Source organism: Neopelma chrysocephalum, unplaced genomic scaffold, assembly GCF_003984885.1.
Source record: "Neopelma chrysocephalum unplaced genomic scaffold, ASM398488v2 Primary Assembly neopelma1_253, whole genome shotgun sequence".
In the NCBI taxonomy this organism is placed as follows: domain Eukaryota; kingdom Metazoa; phylum Chordata; class Aves; order Passeriformes; family Pipridae; genus Neopelma; species Neopelma chrysocephalum.
Window position 1 is genome coordinate 1474598 of NW_020897915.1, and position 23283 is coordinate 1497880.

Genomic DNA, 23283 nt, shown 5'->3' on the forward strand with positions numbered 1-23283 from the left:
CGTTTGGAAAGAAGGTTGGACTCTGCACAAAATGTTTGCAGCAAAGGGTAAAACATCCTCTCTCAGGAGAATTGCCCTTGTCCAGGACTAGTGCTGGCTGGCTTTCATCTAGGATGAGAGGATTGTCTGAAGAAACTGAGAAAGGCACCTGGGCAAAGGCAACAGCCCCCCCAGATGCTCTGGAGGCTTTGAACACGGGACACGGTGCGACTTCCCAGCCAGCTCTTGGGCAAGGGTGTTGAGTGTCCTGATCCCAGACTTCCTTGCTGCTATTTGAACACTTGGCTCATGTTCCATCCCCTGAAAGCAGGGAGAACGCAGCATTTCTTCTCCCTTTGCAGCAGCCTTTTATATATTTTTCCTTCAGACATGGAACTACAGAACTTCAGCCTGGGAGGGTCTCAGCAGGTCTGTGGCTTGAACAGGGTCGGCATTGAAGTCAGATCAGTTTGCTCAGGGCTTTTCCAGTCACATCTAGAAAACCTCCAGTTTTTCACTCTCCAAATTCCTGGCTGGTACTAAGTCCCCTTATGAACTTTCACTTCCCAGGCTGAACAAGGTCTGATCCCTCTGCATCTCCTTATAGGGCATGTTCTGGTCCATCTTGGTGGCCAACTGCTAAACTCAGCCCAGTTTATCAGCATTTCCTTTGTACTGGGGAACCCAAGTCTAGACACTGCATCCCAGACAAGATCTAATGAGCCCCTGGGAAATGGGAATAATCACGGCCTCTCATCTGCTCGCTGTGCTCCTGGTGTACATTTCTCACATGTCACAATTTGCTATGGGTGTCTCAGCAAGCAGTTAGGAAATCTCCCGGCCAGAACCACTTCCAATAGCAGAGTACAGTTGCATTTCCCAAGCCCAGAGCAAGAAAACATCAAATAGTGATAATAAATAGCGATGTTATTTGACTGAAAAGTACACGCCCCAATTATTATGATGAATTCTCTTGCTGGAGAAGCCACGCTGCGAAGGGCCGGGTGTCCTGGGGACAGTCACACTGAAGCAATGCAATTCTTCCTTGCTGAGTTCTCTTCTTGGAGGCTGCTGAGCTGAACTCTGAGTTGATAGAGGTCCTGGGGCTGCAGCAGTGAGTGACAGCTTTGTTAAGCTGTGATTGATGACTTTGCTACCAAATTCTGATTAATATTTCCTTCCAAACCCTCCTTGCCCTTGCAATATGCTGTCCATTAGCCCCTGCCATTATCTGCCTAGAATAACCTCCTGGCTGTGATAGGAGTTGTGTGATTATAGTTATCTAAGCGTGTGAATAATTGGGAGGTTATGCCATATTACATGCTTCATCAAGTCCTCTATTCAAGACTCAGGGAAACATTTGAAGTTCAACACTATGTCTCAATTATGCCTGAATTTCTGGCAAGGGAAAAAAAAAACACGTCCCATTAACGAAGCTGTCAAAAACACATTCTGCTTTAAATTTCCTGGGACAATTGGACAATGAAACTTGCTCACTCAATAAAGAGCTGCCTTCTCCTCACAGCATTAACAGGCTCTTGAATTTATTGGATTTCTTTCTTGCTTAGGCTCTGAAATGAGATCTTGATAAAAAGGAGTTGTGCAGTAAATGAGTAAGTTCTGTAAACAATAAATTCAGTGCTGAAACATTTATCTCCAAACAGTCTATATGGAAAGCAGTGCTGTTCTGGTGGGGTATGGAATGAGTTTGTTCTGCGGTGATATTTGTAAATTATAAAAGAAATAAAGTAGGCATGTTGTTGCAGTTCTGGTGCAATACGCTTGTTACTGAAAGTGAGACTTTATTTTCAAGTGTGCTCTGGAGGGCACAGCTTTGGCCTGGGACTATACCCCAGGCAGCTTTACACTTTGGGAACTTAATGGGGGGCAAACCTATCTGTATTCTGACAAGTTCCTTTGAAATTTCAGGAGCAAAGAGCAAAGGGTTATTACAGAGTTATAGTTGTCAGCGCTGGACACCATCACAGGGTCTCCAAAGGAGAGCTGGACTTCTGGCTGGGAAGCCAGACTTCCAGCTGGTTTTTCTCCCAGTGCTCACAGTCCTGTCTGCTGGCAGCTCCTGTGTGCTCTGCCAGAATGAGGGAAACTGGTACAAGCTGAGGTTCAGAGTGAGCAGATACGGACTGAGAGCTGGCTGGAGAGGTGTCCAAGAAGAGGTAGGAGGGGTAGGAGGTAGAAGGATAGCCATAACCATCACCTCTTCAGCTTGTTCTGCCCCTATTCCCAGTGACAGACTGGTTTGGGACCGGGAAGTCCCCACTGAGCTCGTTGTGGCAGAGGAAAATGGCATCATCAGACAATCCTCTTTTTTATTAAAGACAGCACTGAGGACTTTTTCCTTGCACAGCTTCTCCAAGAAGAGGAGGCCATCTGCATACCAGCTTCCTGCCAGTACATCAGGGTTGTGATTTTGTGGAGGGGAATTTTGTGTGCTGTTCCATCACAACAGAGATCGGGCAGGGACCTGTCCATGGTCACTCCTATAAAGTAACACAGATGTTCTGTATAAAGTAGGACAGAACATCAGTGGAGCCAGAGTAGGAGTGGTGGGTTGTGCTTTATGCTCTTGCTCTCTGTGTGCTGAGCAGGGGCCATCAGTTGTGGTAGCTCCCTAGTTCATGACTGTGGAGGGATGGCTGTGAAATGCCAGGTCACCCATGAGATGGTGACAGACCTTGGGTTGCCCAGTGCATCAGGCAGCCCTGCTCCCAGGACTGGCACAACCAGGGACTTCTCCTCACAGCTGTTTTTTCCTGCTCTCGTGGTGGGAAGGCAGTTTGGCAGGTTCATTGGCAAGGTGCACAACCATGAAATCACCTTGGTGGGGACAGTAGCCACGTAGGTGGCAGCTGTTCCCCACCTTCCCCCCTCTTTGGGTCCTTCCCTTCCTCTCTTGGGGTGCTCCCTGCTGCAAATCCCACAGGGAACACCCCTTCTCCAGGCTGACCATGCTGTGGCCATAGTGGTCCTTGCCAGGCAACCATGTGGGGAAAGACAAGGCAGGGAAAGGCTGCAGAAAAGTCGTAGCAAGGTGAATGCATGAACACAGACCAAGTGTATTTATCTTTCCCGAAATATTGCAAAATACATCCAGACTTGGCCCACAGTGAAAGCACAAGCAGTGAAGAAATCTAAAGCGTGCAGATGCATTGCATACCAGCGTGGAAAAGTGACAGCAAGACAGGGCCAAAGCAGGCCAACCACACTCCCCTGGGAGTCTAGGGAATAAGTGAATCAAACAGGGCTTGGGGCCAAAACAGGCCAAAAAAGGATCCCTTCAGGAATCCAGGAAATAAAATGAATCAAAGTGTGTTTGGGGCTGATACAGGCCAACCACAATCCCTCTGGAGTCCAGAAAATGAGTGTAAGTATTGTCCAGGCCAAGACAGGCTATTAAGCTTTCCCCCACCACAGGACAAGTCAGTTGTGAACTGAAGAAAGTGGGGCCATTCTGCTTTGCTATGAACAGGATCCCAAACTACATGTCAGCAGCCTTCTGCTTGCCCAGTTCCTCTTCTGAAGCCCAGGATGCACGGTTGGTGCTTTGGGGTTGAGTCCCCTCCTGGCCAAGACTCTCCCTTCTGTAAATTCTCTTTAGTTTTCCCCTGTCCCTTTAATTGTGCAGTCATTAAAGTTTCATAGACTCTTTATAGTTTCATAGAATAAGGGTTCAAAGAATATTTTATTATAGAATATTTTATGATTTCGTAGAATATTTTATTTTTATAAAGCTTCATAGAATCATTAAAGTTGGAAAAGACCTCCAAGTTCATCGAGTCCAGCCTTTGTGACCCATCAACGCTTTGTCAACCAGACCAGAACACTGAGTGCCTTGGACACCTCCAGGGATGGGGACTCCACCACCTCCCTGGGCAGCACATTCCAATGCCTGACCACCCTCTCTGTGAAGAAATTCTTCCTGATGTCCAACCCGAACCTCCCTTGGCACAGCTCGAGGCTGTGTCCTCTCATCCCATCAGCAGCATCCAGTGGTCCTGTGACCCTCGTTTTGCCTTTCTCTCGGGTGTCCTGCATTTGGGCATCTCCAAATGAGGACTTTTTTTAATTTTTTTTTTTTTTTTCTCCTGGCAAAGAGTCACAGCCACAAACCATGGGGGGCCTCAGTGCCTTCCCTCAGAGGTTGTCACCGCTATCACTGAGGGGTCACAAAGGGAGTAAAACAAGAGGCCACTGCATCCATGAAGCAAATGGTGGGTAAATGGAGAATAAATCAGGGGAGGTACTGACAGTCTGCAGTCAGGCCTGGGGATTTACTGCTGCAGAAGTTTTATTAATAGAACTGTGGGTATAGAAGGACTGTCTGTGACAGGCTGTGGCATAATTTAATGATCAGCAATGACAGAAAGCTGAGATAAGGATAACTGCAGTATCCATATTAGCAATGTTTCCTCTCTGTGGTGGCTTAGCTCCCTCTGAAGGGCCACCAGAGATGAAGTAAATCATGGTTAACCTCACCTTGGGTGTCCCTGTTCTGCGCCCCTCCATTAAAGCAGATTGCTCTTTACTAGTGAGAAAAGCTTCAGATACCAGCACCCCCCTGAGGGTCACAGGCAGTGAATTGTCCCTTGGGCTGAAAAAGAGAGGGAGGAGATTCATCAGGACAAACACCTTCAAAGGGAGAGACAACACCAGCCCAGGGCTGCAGCTCTGGAGAGTGGAGTGAAAAGAGACAAACAGTGCCAGTCAATATCTAAAACGGGATCTTAAATTAAGTGACCTAATATTAGTCACCTCTGAAGTCCATAAACAGCTCAGGGAATGCCATGAGGAGTCTCCTGTGAGATACCTGTTGTTAAAAATGCCACCATCACTCTCATTGGTTTTGCCAACCTCCAGAGCAAACAGGTTCCTTTGCCTCACAACATCCCTTACCTTCTTAAAAGGAACTGAGAACACAAATCTGGCACCACTGTGGTCACTCTCAGCCGTTTAGCTTTGGGTCAAATTACTACTGAGTAGGGGAATTTCTGTAGTAGGATGCAGAGATGGAGGCAGCAGCACAAATATCCACTCTGTCCCAAACTCAGTTTATTAGTGTCTCTTTTCCTGATGGACTCACTGAATCAAAGTGCAAAAGTCATTTCCCTCCCTGTCTCTCTGATGCTGCAGTAAGTGATTTGACCTGGAGCCTGTAACACAGCCTGTTAAAATAAGTTTCTGGAAGTAAACTGAATTTTCTGGATTAAAAATGCAAACCCATCCAATGCAGCAAAATCACTGCAAATTCCTTTTTATTTGGTTTGGTGGAGGACACTCCCCAAAGTCTTCTTGGGGAAAGTCAAAAACCATGTGTGTCTTGTAATTAGATCTAAATGATTATGAAATTTTGGGAAATTGGTGTTTATGACACCTGCTGAGGTGCACTTCCTCCTCCTGCTGAGAGACGACAACGCAGGAAAAAGACCAAGCCTAACTTGTCTGACCTCCCTCTGACCTACGACAAAATCACTCAAGACAATTTAACTTGAAAAAGTGATGGGCTCCCGGTTGTTGTTGAACTGAAAAAAAACCCATTTCACTTCCAAGTACTAATTTTCATTACTTTGCACCTTACTTTGGGGGAAAATTCAGAGTTATTTTGAAACCACAGGTGATATGACCCACTAAAAGCTGGGATTTAAGCATTGGTCTTTATGCAGCAGATGGATAAACTATCAGTCACTCGCCTGTAGGTGGAAAAATCTTTGCTTAAGCCATTAACACTCCCTGGTGTAATACTACCTGTGTTAAGCAAAGGGAAATCTGTTTTCTTACTGTGATTTGATATTGGGAAATAACAGGAGGAGATAAGCTCTATAACAGCACTGGAAACGTGTCTGTGGTAATAAATGAGTCACGCAGCAAAGCTGTCCTTGCTGCTCAGCCCACGTTGGCATCAGTCTGGCTCTTTCACAAGGGGCCTGGTGGCAAGACAGCCCTGGGACAGGCTGCAGACAAGAAGAAGAAAGGGAGAAGACATTATATCTCATCCTGTGGGCTTCCAACATCCCTCCTGCCATTTTCCCCATGATCCACGGAGGGATGCCCCAATTAACGCAGCGACAGCGGAATTACATCTGGCTGCGGCTCTTGCACCCGCAGGTGCTCTCCCACATCACTACAAACAGCTCTGCTTCACAGCAGAAATTTTGTCCTTAGCTGCTCCTGTTCGTTTCCGCACGCTCCAAGTGTCCAGATCCAAGAGGGGGGATGGCTTCCAAGGCGAGGAAGCACAGATGTTGGGAAATCCAGGAAGGAGGCTCATCTAAGTATTTAAATATGCGGCTGCTTAAGTGCATGGCTTACCCGTGGAAACTTGTGCTTCTGATAGGCCCCATCCAAGACTCACTGAAGGCAAGGAAAAGGTGTCTCTGGAGTCAGATGAGGTGAAGCTGTACTTGCAGGAATGAGCATTTATGCTCCCTTGAAATGTGGACCCTTAAAAAGCCGTTGCCCATCCATCCATCACGTGGCACTTGACTTCCACATTGGCCCCGAGTTATTGGGTTCCATGATCCAAACATGTGCCTGTTTCAATGCTACCGGCTAATCTCACTGTTATTTTCTGGAAGAGGTCTCTGTCTAGTAGCTAAGAGAAGGTTGGGGGGGTGGGGGTGGGCTTCTCTTGTGAAGCTTCTCATGTGGACACAAACAGAAGAAGTTTCCATGAATGATGACGATGATAATGATTTTGGCCAAGGTTTCAATCCTTCCCACTCTGTGAAAGCCAGTGTAGTCCTGCCCTAGACATTTTATCTGCTAGAGTGTCCATTGGCTATTTTCTATCTTATTCCTAACTAACAAATGTAAGGCTCCATATAATCTCTTCCAAGTCATGGGGAGGGTAGGACACAGAAAGGTCTTTATCATCACTTGCCTCTTGACAAGTCTGTAGCAAAGACTGCAGAGGTCTGGAATAGCTTCGCAGAGCACCATGTAGTGATTTAAAACATAATCCCATCCACAAATTTAACAAGCTCCTTCTTGAAACTCAAAAGGAGCCTTTTGCCCTTGGTAACCTACAAGAAAATCATTCTGGCACTGTATCTTTACAGAAAGAGAGAGAGAGGGAGCTCCCAGTCTCCTGTGGAAGCAGGACCAAACTTCTGAAGACTTCATTCACCTGCAGAGCTGAATGAAAAGACAAAAGGTTCTTTGACACTCCGGATGGCCTTGGTATTCCTGGTGCTGTAGTTGGAAAGGCCAGAGGTTACACGCATGTGGAAGGGTTCTACCCATCATTTCCCATGCGAGCCCAAGCCTCTGACCACCTCAGGCAAGATTCCTCCCTAAGATACACCTTGGAACCTCGTGTCCAGGCCAGCTGTGATTTCTGGGCCAAGGCACAATTTCCTCTTGCATATGAAAACATTTCTTTTTCCCCCACCACTGAAACGCTCAGGTTTAGGATTTCTCCCAGCCTTTGTGGCCACCCAGGTACACAAAAGCCTGACTCCATGAGTAGCTAGTGGCCATGTGGATGTTCACTTTGCAGAACACCATGGGCTTTGAACTGTTTTGTGCAGCAGGTCCCCACCAGTGCTGGTGACTCCAACCCACCACTGGGCACGGTGAGTGCCTGTGTCCCACAGGGCAGCCCAGGGTTTCACAGCTCAAGGAATGACCCAGTTCAGAGACCTTAATGCTCTGTGTGGTTGAGCACTCTCTCAGTCCTCACCAAACACTGGGGAAGACATGTGCTCGCACTAATGGGTACATTATTTCCTGAATGAGTGTGTATTTTTGCATTTCCTTTCTTTCCTTTTTCTCTTTTGCTCTTTTTCAACCGTGAAGGCCAAATCCACAACTGACATAAATCAGACATGCAGAGCCCAGACCAGTTTGTCCCAGCTGAAGATCCTTGAGAGATTTAGGATCTCTGCTTCTCATTTGTGTGCAGGTTCTCAAAGTTCCTGACACAAGAACATTTTCCCAGACCTTTCTTGTGCAAGCAGGTGAATCCAGAGTTTTTGTGAGCCATCTGTCTCTACCATCCTTTTTTTTGATGCCACAAGTTGTTTATAAGGTGGCACAGGGGCTGTAGAGAGCACTCTGACTCTCATCTCAGTGTGACATGCATGCTGTGCCTCTTGGAGGCTTTTTCTGAAACAGCCTACAAGTGTGAAGTCTTTTCTGTATTTCCCCCCTTCCCTCTTTTCTTCATCTGCTCCTGTTTTCAATCACAGACTGCCCAGGCAGCGTAGTGGTCAGGCTTAAAGACTTGCTAGAACTGGATTCAAGATTTATGAGAACTAGATGTAACCAGGCCTCTCCCAGAGGTTTGGGAAGAACAGCTGGAGTCTGGCACTTTCCATCATGACAAGGACTATTAAAAACTAAGAGCTGAACTGCAAAAAGCCGGGGGGGGGGGGGGGTGGGGGGAATGTTTAGGCTTAAAATGCAAAACAAGCGCCTGCAGTATCCAGTCCGTCTGCACAGGGGCCAATTCCGACAGCAAACGCCTCTCGCAGCTGCTGAGACTTGGGCTTATTTTAGAAACCACTTTAGAAACAAGAGGTTAAAAGAGAAGGAGGAGGGAGGGCGGGGGGGGGGGTTCGGGCTGCCTGTGTGCGATCCCTGGGTGCAGAGCCCTGACTGGCGGTTCCCATCCCGCGCTGCCTGGAGGCCCTTTCGGCCGGGCCACCCCACCCAGGGCTGATGTAATGCAACCCCGGCCGGCTGTGTTTGTCGAGATCACCAAGGCGTGCGTGTGTCCGGCCTGCCCAAGCCAGGGCTGCAAAGCTGCTCCACGGCGAGGAAGAGGGAGGGAGGAGTGCGGGGAAATTCGAAGGCTCTGAGCTCCTCCTGCCTGAGGGCTGCATGTCCTTGGCGCTCCCACCCTGTCCTTACCCTCCGTGCCCTCCATCCTTGTAGGGCCATCTCGTTGTACAACCTGTCCTGTGCCCAAGGACTGCTCAAGGGTCAGCCCCAGTTGGGGAAGGGCCCTGAGGGGAAGCCGAGTGAGGAGCAGCTGAGGGCACTTGTGTGTTCAGCTGGAGAAGAGGAGACTGAGGGGAAACCTCACTGCAGTTACAACTTCCTTCTGAGGGGACGAGGAGGGGCAGGCACTGAGCTTGGCTCTGTGGTGACCAGTGACAGAACCCAAGGGAATGGCCTGAAGTTGTATCAGCAGAGGTTTAGGTTGGATATCAGGAAAAGGCTCTTCCCCCAGAGGGTGGTTGGGTGCTGGAACAGGCTCCCGAGGGCAGTGGTCACAGCACCGACTGTGACAGAGCTGAGGAAGTGTTTGGATGATCCTCTCAGGCACATGGTGTGACTCGTGGGGATGGTCCTGTGCAGGGCCAGGAGTTGGACTCGATGATCCTCATGGGTCCCTTCCTTCCAGCTCAGCATATTCTGTGATACTGATTCTGTGACTCATGGGCCTTAAACTGCTGTCACCTGGCTTGAAACCAGAAGTAGAATGGGAAACCTGGAAGGGAAATGGTGTCACTGCTGGAAAACTGTGAGGACCACTGGTGTTAAGTCTCCGTGGCAGGTGCCTTGTGCCTTCACTGATGGCAAGGTGGGGATGTGTCAGCACAGCCAGACTGGTTATATTAATTATTTATTTTCTAACCAGCCTAGCACAGATGACTATTTCAGACCTGAATTGCCCACTGACAGAGGTGTCAGTGTTGATTCATAAGGGATTCCTCACCCCTGACTCCTGTGTCCCATTTAAATACCTACAGCTTTGTGGGATGATTCCATAAGAGGATGCTAGCAAAAAAAAGCAAGTTGGATTTACCTGCATTTCTACCTGCCTTTGGTCAAGGCTGCTCCATGCTGTAAAATAATATGTTTCTAATTTGCAAGGAAAAGAAACAACATTCCTTTATCTGCTTTGCTTGTCCTGCTCCACAGCTTTATCTGACAGAGAGCCACCAACAGTGAGGCATCCCCATGTGGCCAAGATGAGGGGATCTGTGCCTTCTTTTTCTCTGGGGGTTTCATCCCCTATTTCAATGGGAATTCTAGTGGTTCTGGCTAGAGGAACACCCACCTTCATCCATTTATTTTGTTTCATGCCAAATCGTGTTTCAAAGCTCCGTTAGTCCCAGGCAGCCATCAGAAACACCCAAAAGACTTCACAGGCTGACCTTGACCTCCAACTGGGTATCCATACCATCTGTGGAGCATCCCTCTCCGTTGTCCTGCAATACTAATTGATACCCCACACCACCTCCTTGGATCCTTTTTCCCCAAAACACAGGTACCATGAAGTCCATGACAGACTGGAGCTCCTGTTGGTGTGGAAAGCTCTGCCAGAGAGATGCACTGCACAAACATTGAGTGTGTTACATTTCCAGGCATTTTCCACGCAGGACCTTTCATGTCGGGCCACACACATCATTCCTTCTACCTGCTGAAGACATCCCAAGGGGAAGTTTTAATTCTCAAGCAGTGCCTCACACTCTGGGGTCCAAAGCCAGCTAAGCAGGCACTTGTGCATTTAGGGCTGTGTGTCCCCATGTCCACTTGAGTGGGATCAGACATTTGGCCTGGCACAAGGGTTGGTGGAGACATGAAGATCAAACCAACCTGCAGTTGATATCTAAGAAAACCAACCATGTGAAACATGGAAAACATGCTGGTTAAAAAAAAAAAAAAAAAAAGGCAAAATAATCCAGGAATAGTCATGATGGCATCCTCACAAGCTTCTTCAAGATCTCCCGGATGAGAAGAGGTTTGTGGTGGTTCACTTTGGTGTCAGAAGAAGCTGTTAGTAAGCTTGTCCCTTGGTCACCTCAAGCTCCATGGACCAGGGCAGGAGCTCGCTACCTCCTTCCAGTCTGCATATCCAAAGCAAGAAAAGCAAGGCAGCCAAAATAGAGGGGACTTAAAAGGTAGCAGGAATACAAAAGCAAAACTAAATGACCCATAAATCACCACCTCCCAACCTCATATTGAAAAAATAGGGATAGTTGCACAGAAGACACCCTCAAGCAGGGGCTGGATGGGAGAAGAAAGGGAATTCAGCCTGCAAACGCCAAATAAATTAAAAAGGCAAATCAAACTGCCACTCTCTAACGAGCAGCAAGACTGGCTCCCAGCCGGTCTCAGCTGAAGCCAGGTTGCCTCAGGAAAGTCTGGTGGATCTTTTGTGCACAAAGGCACCCATTTGACCCAGCAAATGTTCAGACATGGTGGTGGCACAGGCCCATCCTCCTTGGGGATGGCAGCACAGCTGCCTCTCCACAGAGAGGTCATTTGGGATCCACATCTGGCAGCACAGTGTAGTCCAAGACCAGGTTTCTCCTCACCCTAAATTAAGCTGAACTTGCTTTAGTAGCTCTACCCAGGAAAGGTATCTCTGTCAAAAGCCACTTTCTCACCTCTCCAGAAAACATCAGTTTAGGAGTTTAAATTCGTCTTCCCACCCTGGGCTGCTCCCATCTTGGCAATGCTGGTCCCAGAGACTGAGACCGGGACAGCATCTCCCAAAACAGAAAGAGAACAATACACATATCTGTATTTCTGAAATATACCTTTTCCTTTACGAAATATCCCTGCTCTTGGAGATTTGCTGATATCTTTTCAACACAGCTCTTCATAGGATGTGAAACAGGGTAAAGGGGCAAAGGCTGGCAAACAGTGGGAACATGATCATTATGAAGTTTTTAAAAAGTGTTTTGTTTCTGGTTGCTTTTTTTGCCCCTTCCCCCCCTTTTTTTTTAATGTTAATCAACATCTTTCCTTCAATTTTTCATTGTCTTTTAGCAACTGGACAGGTTTGATCACAGGCAGCTTGGTTAAGGAGATAGGAAGTGATTTGGCAAACATGACATTCCAAAAAGCTGACCTTCTTCTGCTCTGAATTTTCAGTTTGGGCAAATCTCTTCGGAAAAATTACATCCAACACTGGCCCCCAACTGTCCCACAGTGCCACAACATGCAGGCAACAACCTTCCATTAGAAACCTCAATGCATTAATTGTTTCTCCTGCTCTTTAGGACTGCCCTCTGCTATGCACTGTGTGGTGTGGAGCAGGAAGAGGGTCTCTGAGAGCTCATAACATCTGCAGAAGAGTGGGCACAGGTGTGTAACTGCTTCACACTTGTTCCTGCTCTGTGTGAGACATACAAGCAGAATTTGGGCCTGTGGAATTTCCCAGAAGTGGGATGTTATCGTACCAGGAGTGCAGGCTCACAGCTCTGCCAAGACACAATAAAAAAGAGCTGTTTCATGGTGGACGAATATGAGGAGCACATGTTTGGTCAAGCTGGTGGGCAACGTTGTTCCTTCACCTCCCAAGGCTGGCTGGGCTCTGGTATGCCCATAAAAACAGCCCCCACTTCCTCCCCTTGCTGCGGGGGCAACAGAAAAACCCTGATTTCATCCCATGCAATTAAAACAAACGGTTGCCACATGTAAATATTTGTGTTGTTACCCATCTCGCTTCATCCGTGGGGCTCCTAAAAACAAACAGCAAAATGCAGCCCTGGTCATTTAATTACAGTAGGGCCTGAGATGTGCTGCAGTCTGAGTGTCCTTGGTGCCTTCAGCAGCAGCCAAACCAGCAGGAACAGGAGGGCAAGGGGAGGCTAAGATGGGGCACTTCACAGGATCACAGAATCACAGGATATGCCAGGTTGGAAGGGACCCACAAGGATTATGGAATCCCCTGCACAGTCTTGATGGTTTTTGAATCAACACAGTGCTCATGGGGTGGTGCTGAACCTGCCCTCAGTGGTGTCTCTGTGAGAAGACCCTCTCCTTGCAGCCTCCCCAACTTTCTTGGGCTCCCACTGAGTGTGATGTTGTGGGGACCATCACACGTGTCCATGTAAAAATTCATGCTCCAGAGGTGGAAACCCCATGTCTGACCTCTGAACCATCCTCCCCAGTGATGTATCCAGAGCCCTGGTCCTCAACGTGTTTTTACCACCCGCAGTTGTGAACTTCAGTGATCCCTGTGGGCCCCTTCCAACTCAGGATATTCTATGACTGAGTACAGGGATCCTCTCAGCCAAGGACAAATCCCTCATCCCCACTGAGCACCCAAGTGTTTTAGTGCTCATCCACGCAGCTTGGACCCACAGGATTGGGGCCAAAGGGAGGAACAGCAGGGCCAAAAACACCCCTGGATGCCTGTGCCTGTAACCTGTGTGACACCTATGTATGAGCTTCTCTATTATCCAGGTTTATTTCAGCTCAGCACAACATTACAAACTCAGGTCTATACCGTGCTTGTCTCCAGGGTTCTGACTTTTGGCATTTAGGAGCGAGGTGGATAATTATACAGGATTTTTTTCTTCCCCTGGGAAAAGACACAAAACCCGGATCATTTCTGGCTTTCCTTGGTGTCTGTCCAAGCAGAAGTTAAAGCTCTCACAGCAATTTCTGAAATCCCCCTTTAGATAACGCAGCAGCTGAGTTTCAAGGTTATTCTCAAGGGTGTAATAGCAGTATTTCTTCTTTACTGCAATACCATGATCTGATGCACAGTTTCAAGAAGCTTTAGGACAACTTCAAAACTGGAAAGTGTTTTGTTAAAAAAAAAGAAAAAAAAGTCCAAACCACCCTGTTAATTCCAGTCTGCTTTCTTTGTGCTGTTTTGAATAAGATAGAAAGCAAACTGGGAAAATTTAATTTACACCAGGGGAAAAAAAAAAGAACACTGCTATTCAAGAGAAAAAGAAAGTCTACACTGATACTGTTCCACTTCAACAATTATTTGTAGCATATCCCATATATATATGTACGGGGTATATATACACATTTATATATATAAATGTTTTTCCCCTCGGGGCTTTCCTTTTAAAGATTTTTGCCTTTTCACATGTGAACTGTAAACAGACTGACAGATGGAATTCTTTTGTATAAACTGTTTCAGATACACTATTCTTCCATGCCTATGTCAGTTGTTTACAGTATCAAAAAGCCACAGATACGCCTAAAAGTAAGGAAAGTTGGAATTTCTGCCAAACATTTGGATACCATCCATCCTCAGAGGCTTGTACCCTCGCTGCACCGGGTGGTGCTGAGGAACTTCTCACTTAGAGGCATCTCCACAAGATGTGTGTCAGCAGGAGCCTGGGGGATCTTCAAAGAAAGGGCTGGGGAGGGAAAAGAGGGGCAGTTTTGCAGACTGCAGGCCCCCAAATTTGCTGCTGCCAGTGTCTACACTTGTTAATGAGTGTCTAATAGACTGGTGGCTGCTGGGCTGGTGGTGGGAACATCTGGAGCTCTCCACGTGGGTGGTGCATAGTCCCCCTGGCTTTTCTTTTTTTTTTTTCTTATGTGTTTTCCCTCCTTGTTTTCCTGCCCTAAATGCCAGGCAAAGAGTCTAACCAGAATAACCATCGTGGCTGGGTACTCAGGGATCTCCATGACTGTGACCCCTGGCGTGAGAGCCTCTATCTACCTACTTTGGGCCTTTAAAGTGTGCAAAAACCCACAGTTTTTGAACAGAGTCATCCCAAGGAGTCTTCTTCTAGGGAGATCTTGTTGATTCAAGCTGTCTCAGCCAGCAAACTTCTCAGGAACAGCTGTCCTGGATAACCCCCAGCCTCATGGAAAAGCCATTCAGGCAAGACTTTCATCTTCTTTGAACTCCATCTGTGACACCTACCCCCAGAAAAGCTTCACCTGTGTGGACTTCAATCATTGAAAACACTTCAAAATCCTCTGTGCCACTTTTTTTTTTTTTTTCTCCAAACCATGCCATGGATTTTCATGGAAGAAGGCACCTTTGGTGGCCTGTGGCTCACAAAGGTTGGAAGATCCCTCCAGGTCTGGCAGAGCTTTGCAAAAACAAGATGCTGTGGTGGTCTAAGGCTCCATAGGTGGATGTGGGAGTATTCCCTGTGGGAGTAGTTGAATGCCTGCTACTAGAGAGCCATGGGAGAGAAGGCATGGAAAGAGTCACCTTGGGAGTGAAGGGGAGGTTTGTTGAGGATGCCTGTATCCATCAGGAAGACCATTGTGCCTTCAGGTCTGTGGGACTGGGAGAGCCTGAAAAGTCCAGTCAGCTTTCAGATGAAAAATCCTCCCCCAACGTGACAAAAGAGAGGCCCCATGACAAAGAGAAAGGTGTGAGTTTTTGAGTTTCGGGAAATTAGAAAAAAGGGCCACTGAATGCCAGCATTTATAACTTGTCCCCATAAGGCTCCCCAGGAATTGTCTCAGGGGCCGACCCCCTTCTTTTCCCAGAAGATGTGGTTTGGCAAAGATCTGAGGTTTGTTTACCAGGACATTTATTCATCCATCCAAATTTGGAGCTCAAAAAGGTACCAGCAATAAACGCTTTAAAAAAAACTTTGTAAAAAAATCAGCGACAAACCAAAGAAAGCAACTTCCAACTGGCCAACACATCCCACCCCCGTGTTTGCCATCAGAAGTTGTTCTTCATGAAGTCAATCCCATGACCTCCATTGGATCAGTCAGGAGTTTGTCTGCAGGAACAGCAGCAATGCTCTGACTGGGGAGTTTGGATACAGCTCTGTCCTCTCCTGGCTGGAGTGCCCAAGCTTGTGGGCACCACCACACACTGTCAGCTCAGCAGCTGCCCAAACACGGCAGGATGAAGGGCTTGGTCTGCTTGGGCAATCAGGAAATCTGCCCTCGACATTTACTGGACAGGTCCAACATCTTCTGAAAGCTAATTCTTTGTGCCACCACAATTATGTGCATCCACATTTCTAATGGGAAGAATACATTGTGATATTGGAAATATGGTGGCAGGAAATAAGGATGGGATCAAGAAATGCATGGAAAATTCAAGAACAGACCTGAGAACTTGATATTTAGGTCTCCATCCTACAAGGAACCAAGTCTCTCCAGGCTTTCTCCAGTCCTCTGCACTACAAATGCTTCAGCACTGGCTCATCCTTTGCAAAGTCTGGATCTATCCTCCTTTTCCATTCAAATCCTCAGCTGGGAGTCCATCAGACCAGTCTTGAAGATTGTCCACTGTGGACTGTAAGCAGGATGGTAGGATGCATCCTGGAGCATTCCTGGATCACAGTTGTGCTGCCTTGGTGAGAGAAGCCAGACAAGACTGACTGCAAAGAGATGAACTCGGAGGATAGCAGGGAGCAGATGGGGGAGGTATATTAATGGATCTGTGCTTTGCTGGAATATGGAGGAGTGACATGACTGTGCCAAGATCAAACTGGACTCTGGAGCCGAGCGAGTACCTTGTGAGTTGTCCCTTAAACAGAACCCACCATGAACCCACCCTGACACGGGTTGCCTGGGGAAGCTGTGGCTGCCCCATCCCTGGAAGTGTTCAAGACCAGGTTGGATAGGGTGGAAGGTGTCCCTGCCCTTGGAACAAGATGATCTTTAAGGTCCATTCCAACCCAAACCATCCTGTGATTCCATGAATGATTCTCACCCTGTGTGATTAAACTGTTTCTTTGCACCTCCCCTTTGCAGGGGGCCCATCAGCAGGTCCTGGTCCCTCCTCCTCTGCTCACTGCTGGTGCTGCTGTCAAAAACACGCACACCCCAGCACCTTCCCAAGATACAGCTGAGATGGGAGCAAGGGATCTGGGGGCTACACTGCAGGAATCCCAGTTGTACAAAGAGTCTCTTTGGAAACTGTGGCTCTGAGATGGAGAACACCGACACGAGGGTGTGTGGGGCTTTGCCGGCTCTCCCTCCCACACGGGCAGCACTCAGCTACTTGTCCAGGCAAGCACAGGCTCCTCTGGCTCCAGGGGAGTAGGGCTGTTCTCCTCTGAGCTCGGGCTGGAGCTGCTGCTCCCGAGGTCCATGTAGCCATGGTGAGCTCTGTGGTCATGTAAACATTACGCAACCACGAGCCCCCGCTGTCCGAGGGCAGCGGAGGCACCACCGAGCTCCTCCTCTCTGGATTGCTCTTCCTGGGGGAGTGCAGCACTCTGTGGAGTCATGACAGCAAACTCCAGAGATGCCAGTGAGCCCGTGGCATGCTCTGAATTATACTCACATTGCTGAGGGGATGGGTCACATTTTTGGGAATCCGCCCTGACCTCCTCTGGTGACGGCCTGGCTTCCCGAGGATGGAGACATGGAACAAATAGATGCTACTTGCCCAGCCTTCAGTTCCACTTGAGGAACTTTACAACACTGGGTGATTAACAAGCTCCTGAATGCTTGGAAATGGAGTGGACAGACCTCCTGGAGGTGTGGTGAGGACAAGGTGTGGGCAGCACACTCTGGGGGCAGGAAGCAGGAGGAGACAGTGCTCTGGATCTCCCCCACCACTTCTGAAGGTCAACCTCTTGGAGACAACAGGACCATCTCCAGCACAAATCTCCTTGGTGTGCTCCTTGCCTCGAGGGCAACTTGGTTTGCAGGTAAGACCACAGCCCTGTCTGTGAGGGAAAAACCTATGGACGTGTTATTTTCTGCACAAAAACCCACCTCCTCTGCCTGGAAAAAGGAGGAATCCTGTCCTGTAGCTAAATTTAAGACAGATCAGCTGATGGTCCCTCAACCTACAAGTACCAAGTTATTAACTTTCACTCTGTAGTTTTCTTTGGAATTTCAGTTTAAAATATAGGAAGAAAAAACTGTACATGGGCAGCTTTAGCCCCTTCCAAGGAGCTGCTGGTTGCTCTGGTGGGAAGCTTCTCAAACAAGCTGAGGGGAGGCAAAGCAAGGTGAAAACAACTTTGTTTGCCCATCTTTACCCCCTGGCAGCTCCTGGAAGGAGAGGGGAAGCTGCAGTAGAGCCATGGCCAGCTGGGTGGAGAGGGGCAGAGCATCACGTCGAATGAAGGACAGAGCCTTCCCACAAGCTGGAGTTGGGCCTTCCTTTGCCTTCCGGACCCGGCACGGCTCTGCAGATGGTTGAACAAACGCAAAACACCCTGTGAGACACAGCCAGTGAGAGCTGGGAGTGCTCTTTGTGAAACAGGAGTACGATGGGCAGACCTTTTACCGCCTATTGGAAACAGATTTTTTCTTGACACACAAGCGCAGAAGCGATTCCTCTGGAATGAGAGCCCTGACCAAGGCTGGGCGACAGAAAAGGCTTTCCAGAAAGTTGTGGGGAGGAAGGAAATCCACCCGTGGGACAGACGATATTGTCTTTTGTTTGACTTTGCAACGCTGGTCGTTGAACGCTTTTTTTTGATTTCACAAGAATTTCTGGGGTTTGTAAACTTTCTTCAGAGATTTTTTTTTTTCTGGGAAAAATGGAAACCGTGCTCAGTGTTCTCCTTTTCCAAACAAACCGCTCGACATTTTCATTCAAATAAAAATTTTCCATGGGTAGTAATGAGTATTTCTCAACTGGTGTCATAAGCATGGCAGGCGCTGTGTTACAATCTACATAAAATTTGTGTTTCAGCAGCAGGAACTCAGGTCAGAGCCCCTTACTGATGGACTCTGTGTAGCAAGAGACAACTTTGAGCTCTGAGGGCTTCACATTCAGAACAGAAAAGACAAAAGGCAAGAGAGAAGAGAAAAATACTATAAACATGCTTTAACAGACGGGCACGGAGGTGGCAAAAGATGAAGTGATTCATTTGACGTCAGGATCATAGGAAAACCAAGCCAAAAAGAGGAACTGAATCCATCCTTCTTGGAAGTCTCAGCACATATCTTTAACCACAGCCCATCCTTTCCCTCTGGTGCTATTGACTTTTGGTCAGGCCTTTGCTCTTCTCTATGGGATGGCACATGGTGCAGCACTATTTGCTGGGGATCAGATCCCTTACTGGAGTGGGTTTTGGCTGATTCATCAAGTTCATCACCTGGCACATGGCCATAATACATGATGCCTTCTTGTACTCATTGATCCCTCCTAGAGAGACCCAGAGTCCTGGTGAAGCTTTGGTGTAGGAAATGCTGACAGAGATCTTAGGCTTGTCCACCGACACAGTAATAACAATAAGATTAATAACAACAACAACAAGAACAACAACAGCAAAAGCAGACCTGGATCTCAGTGGCTTTTCCTGGCACCTGCATCCACGATTGTAGGGATCCTGCAGTGGATCAGAGCACCCATGGCAGTGTCACCTCTGCAGAGACAAGGAGAACAAGGAGTTTATCCATAATCTGGTAACCCAGGAAGATACTTGGGCTTGGTTTCATCCCACCTGGCAGGCTGGTGGAACACTGGCAACACTCCTTTGACCGTAATGGAAAGCATATACAACACATGACCAAAATCTGGAGATTTGCATTCATTTTGCTTCCTGTGGCAGCACAAATCATGGGATGGCCAAAGCAGCTGAATTTCTTTGTTCTCCTGTGTTTCTTGCAGCTGATGGACAAGTTTCAAGGGTCAAACGCGGGGTCTGGTGATGGGGAAGAGCCACTTGCTGTGACCCCAGGAGCAGTGGATGCTTCTGGGAGGGAAGGGCTTGGGAAGCACGGTGGCAATGGGGCACATTGCCGAGCTATGCTGGGCCTGGCGTGCAGAGAGGGCTGGGATTAGGGCTGGAACTCTCAGCATTTGGGCCATTGTGCAATGCTGGGCAGCTGGAGGGTTTCACTTTTCAGAGGGGAAAAGAAAATGTGAAAAACTAGAACCAGAAAACTCTTTTCTTCCCTCCTTTTTTTTATTTTTTTGGACCTATCCAGAGCTTTCCACAACGCTAGTGATTTAAACCAGGCCTGGAATATGAATGCAACCCTAATATTTCTACTTTACTCAGTTACATTGATGAGTCAAGGACCTGGCTGGGGCTGGAATGCAGCAATGTCTATGCACAGGCTATGGCTGAAATCTGCCCTTGCAAAGACACCTTGTCAGCCAGGGCTGGATCCAGGATGTTAATAATGTTCTGTCCTTCTGGCTAATTCTGCAAGCATGGAAAAGAGAATATGAACCTAATTTAAAATCTAGACATGCCTTCGGCTCTGGGACAGAGAATACAAAGCTAATTTCAACAAAGGGTGAAGGGAGATGTAGGCGGGCACATCCTGTACTCTGTATCCAGGCTAAGTCTGGCCTTGGAGCTGATTTCTTGGGACATTCAAGACATTTTTAGGGGAGGTTGCATCCTGGCACAGGGGCTGAGAAGGGGAGCCAGTGTCTGGGGTGCAGGTGAAGCATCTTGAGTGCCAGAACCCCTCTCTGTCCGGAATTGGAGGCAGCAGCAAGGAGAGCTGCTGGTGTCTCTTCACAGTTACAAGGACATAAATGTGTTCTAAACCTAAGCAGGGAGCAGAGGAGTCCCACAGCCAAACAACTGCCCGGTGCTGGGAGCAGGCACTGGGCTTTGCTCTCTGCAGCCCAGCCAGAAACCCTTAAAACGGCCTCCTCTCCCTTTTCATCCCTGATCCACATCTTCTGCCTTCTCACAGTCTCCCCTCCTCCACCCCCCATGCCAAATAAATCTCCTTAGAGTTTAAATAAATGCTGTAGTGTCCTAAAAGTCTTGCAGCCTTGGAGAGAGAGGGAGAAAAAAAAAAAAGAAAAGAAAAGGTATTAAACCTGAAAGAGAAATAGTAGATGTGCATCTTCTTCCCTTTGGTCTCTCTGAAGGCTATTAAGTGATGCAGGGTGACTGTGGACAGGTACATGCAAATAATAGGATCAAGGCAGCAGTACAAAGGTTTGTCTCCCAATCTTAATGCAGGTGTGGGAGACACAAACCAGGTGGCTAAAAGGCTCCTTTGTTTGAAGCTGTCAGGAGGAGAAGCTGATAATCTCATGCCTCATCCCTAAACTCTCTTTCAGCCGTGTCAAGGCATCTCCTCACATCAGGAAGTCTGCAATGACATGGCTATGTGCTAAGCTCAGTTAATGTGGTCCGAGGTTTAAACACTTCAGGTTGAAAGTGGATAATTGGTGGTAGTGGATTTTAAAAGCTCACACAGGTGCCTTTGAAAAGAGGTCAGGAGTCAAGTGCATCTCTCCTATGAGAAATGGTGAGCCTTTCCTAAGGAGATCAAAATTCTTCCACGGAGAGCCCCAGGGCCTTGTAGGAGCTGTTATTAATTTAGTTCTGTATGTTCCAAATAATGGAAAAACGATACCACATGTGTGCAGGCCGAGGAAACGGGGCACGTTCGCTCCGGATAGATAAGCTTTCACCTGGCAATCCTGGATCCTTAATTAAGTAATCCCCTCTCAGCCCGGGCAGGAGCAGCACAGGAGCTGCCGTCAGTGGGGGTCTCCTGAGGCAGAGGAGGCGCTTGGTGCCAAGTGAGGCTTGGGGATGGCACGACTTCAGCTCCAAGGGTGCCCGTGGGGGTGAGGACAGAACCTCAGAAAGCAACTGCCTGGAGGGGCTGGGGGGTCTGCGAAGCCTCTCACTGGTATTTTCCGAGGAATCCGGGCACCCAGGGTGCACCTTTGCCCCCACGGGCTGCTGCAAAGCAAACACCACAATTACCGAAGCAAAGCACACCTTTAAAAGACAACTGCCCGTGTCATTTTCTCAAATTGTGCTTAATTAGCGCAAAGCTGGAGGAAATTAACGTCCAATTATTTTCTTACGGGCGGGTTTTTTTTTCTGGTGTGTCGGCCGCAGGAGACAAACCTGCCCGAACACGCAGCACATGAAAGAGGCTCTGGCCCACGGCAGATCGGGTTGCAAAGGCCCCACACTCACACCCAGCAGAGCCCTGCACCTGCCCAGAGCTGGGGGGAGTTTAACGGGGCCAATAAAGGTGAAAATGGCATCGTTATTACTCGTTATTTGCATTAAAAGTGCAGTTTTCCCTGTGTTTGTGAGTGGTGACTGTTACCAGCTCCTAACTCCGCTGCCAGACTTCACCCATACCCACAGCTCCTTTGATTTGAAGGCCGTATTCTTTGCCTTTTTGGCTTGTGCATCACAAATACACACACAGAAGGCAAGGTGTCAGGTGAGAAAGAGCTTGTTTGAATTATGAGGGAGCACAAGGAATTTGCTCCTTGAAAACACTCAGATGAATTTGTTGATATATTTTGAATGGGACGATGGAGCATTTTTAGCTATCCAGTCCTGCTGGATGCTTTGTGAGCAGGTGCTCATTTAGCCAACAAAGATGTTCAAATAAAATAGCTGTTCCCACCCCTCTTAAATTTTTGTGTCTGGTTGTGGCTGGGGACAATTTGGGAAAGATTACCACTGGTGAAAACATGTTATTTATTTGTTGTTATTATTTTTATTATTTGCTATAAACTTATTTGTGTGACAGTAGCAAGTCAGAGGGTCTGAACAGACAGCAAAAAATATGGTCCCTCCTCCAGAAGCTTTAAATTACCACAATTCCCCATCCCCTGAATGGTGGCTCAGAGCTCATCCATTTCATTTTAATTTTACACAGCATAGTTTGAAACTGAAAACTGGGGGGGGGAAAAAAACCCCAAATGAAGCCTTTACCTTTGCAGCATGGGAATGATGGAAACACTTCTTTTTGATTTAGTTTCTTCCCTGAGAAGCAATTAAATTAATGCTTTAATAGAATGGTTTGGGTTGGAAGAGGCTTTAAAGATCACCTCATTGCAACCCCCTGCCATGGGCAGGGACACCTTCCACAATCCCAGGTTGTTCCAAGTCCCATCCAACCTGGCCTTGGACACTTCCAGGGATCCATGGGCAGCCACAGCTTCTCTGGGCAACCTGTGCCAGGGCCTCATCCCCTCACAGCCAAGAATTCCTTCCCAGTATCCCATCTATCCCTGTCCTCTATCACTATGAAGCCATTCCCCCTTGTCCTGTCACTCCAGGCCTTGTCCAAAGTCCATCCCCAGCTCTCTTTTAAAACAAGTTTCCCTCTTGGCAAAATGATCTTTCCTGAAAGGAACAAGTATCTCATTCAAAGACATTTCCCAAGCTCTGGTTGTAAGGAAGTTAAGAACAGCACTTTCCCTTTTTTTATTGATATTGTTTGTTGGTGAAATGGCTTAATGGCTGCAGGGTCAGTTGACAGATAGGAGGTAACATTGTTCTTCTCCTCCAGCGAATGTAGGGTTTGGCATGACTTCAAAATAACCCTATTGTTTGTCATCTTCTCAGAATACACTATAAAACCCCTGTTAAAAGGAAAGATAACGTTTTCTAAGCATAAGTCAAGTGCCGGGTTGCCTTTTTTTTAAAGCTGCTTGATGAGAATTAATGGTGTTGGATCTCCTGTTTTAAACACATTTGGCCAGGTTTTCTGGAGGCACCTAATTTATCTTGAGGCTCTTTCATCTATTATCTAACTGTGAGCTTGTTCGTAGCTCATCAGCCATCCCCATTTTGACAGGGGGCCTTGTGATGAGCAGCCAACAGCGCGGAGTGTCGGGGCCGTGCGTATCTCTGGCAGGAAGGTGATGGGAAAAGTTTAACCTTCTGCCACTCCTCCCAGCACTCACCAGACCCAAAAATAGAGCCTTAGATCATCGCGTGTCCTGCG

General features: G+C 47.7%; 1 long non-coding RNA gene across 1 annotated transcript; it reads right to left on the bottom strand.

Annotated features, from left to right (window-relative positions):
- Window positions 1-389: 389 nt before the first annotated feature.
- On the bottom strand, window positions 390-16254 carry LOC113977670. Its single transcript, XR_003537392.1, has 3 exons — window positions 16187-16254; window positions 7571-7579; window positions 390-400 (listed from the first exon to the last, which is right to left on the bottom strand). It is a non-coding gene; the product is annotated as an uncharacterized LOC113977670 (long non-coding RNA).
- Window positions 16255-23283: the final 7029 nt, after the last annotated feature.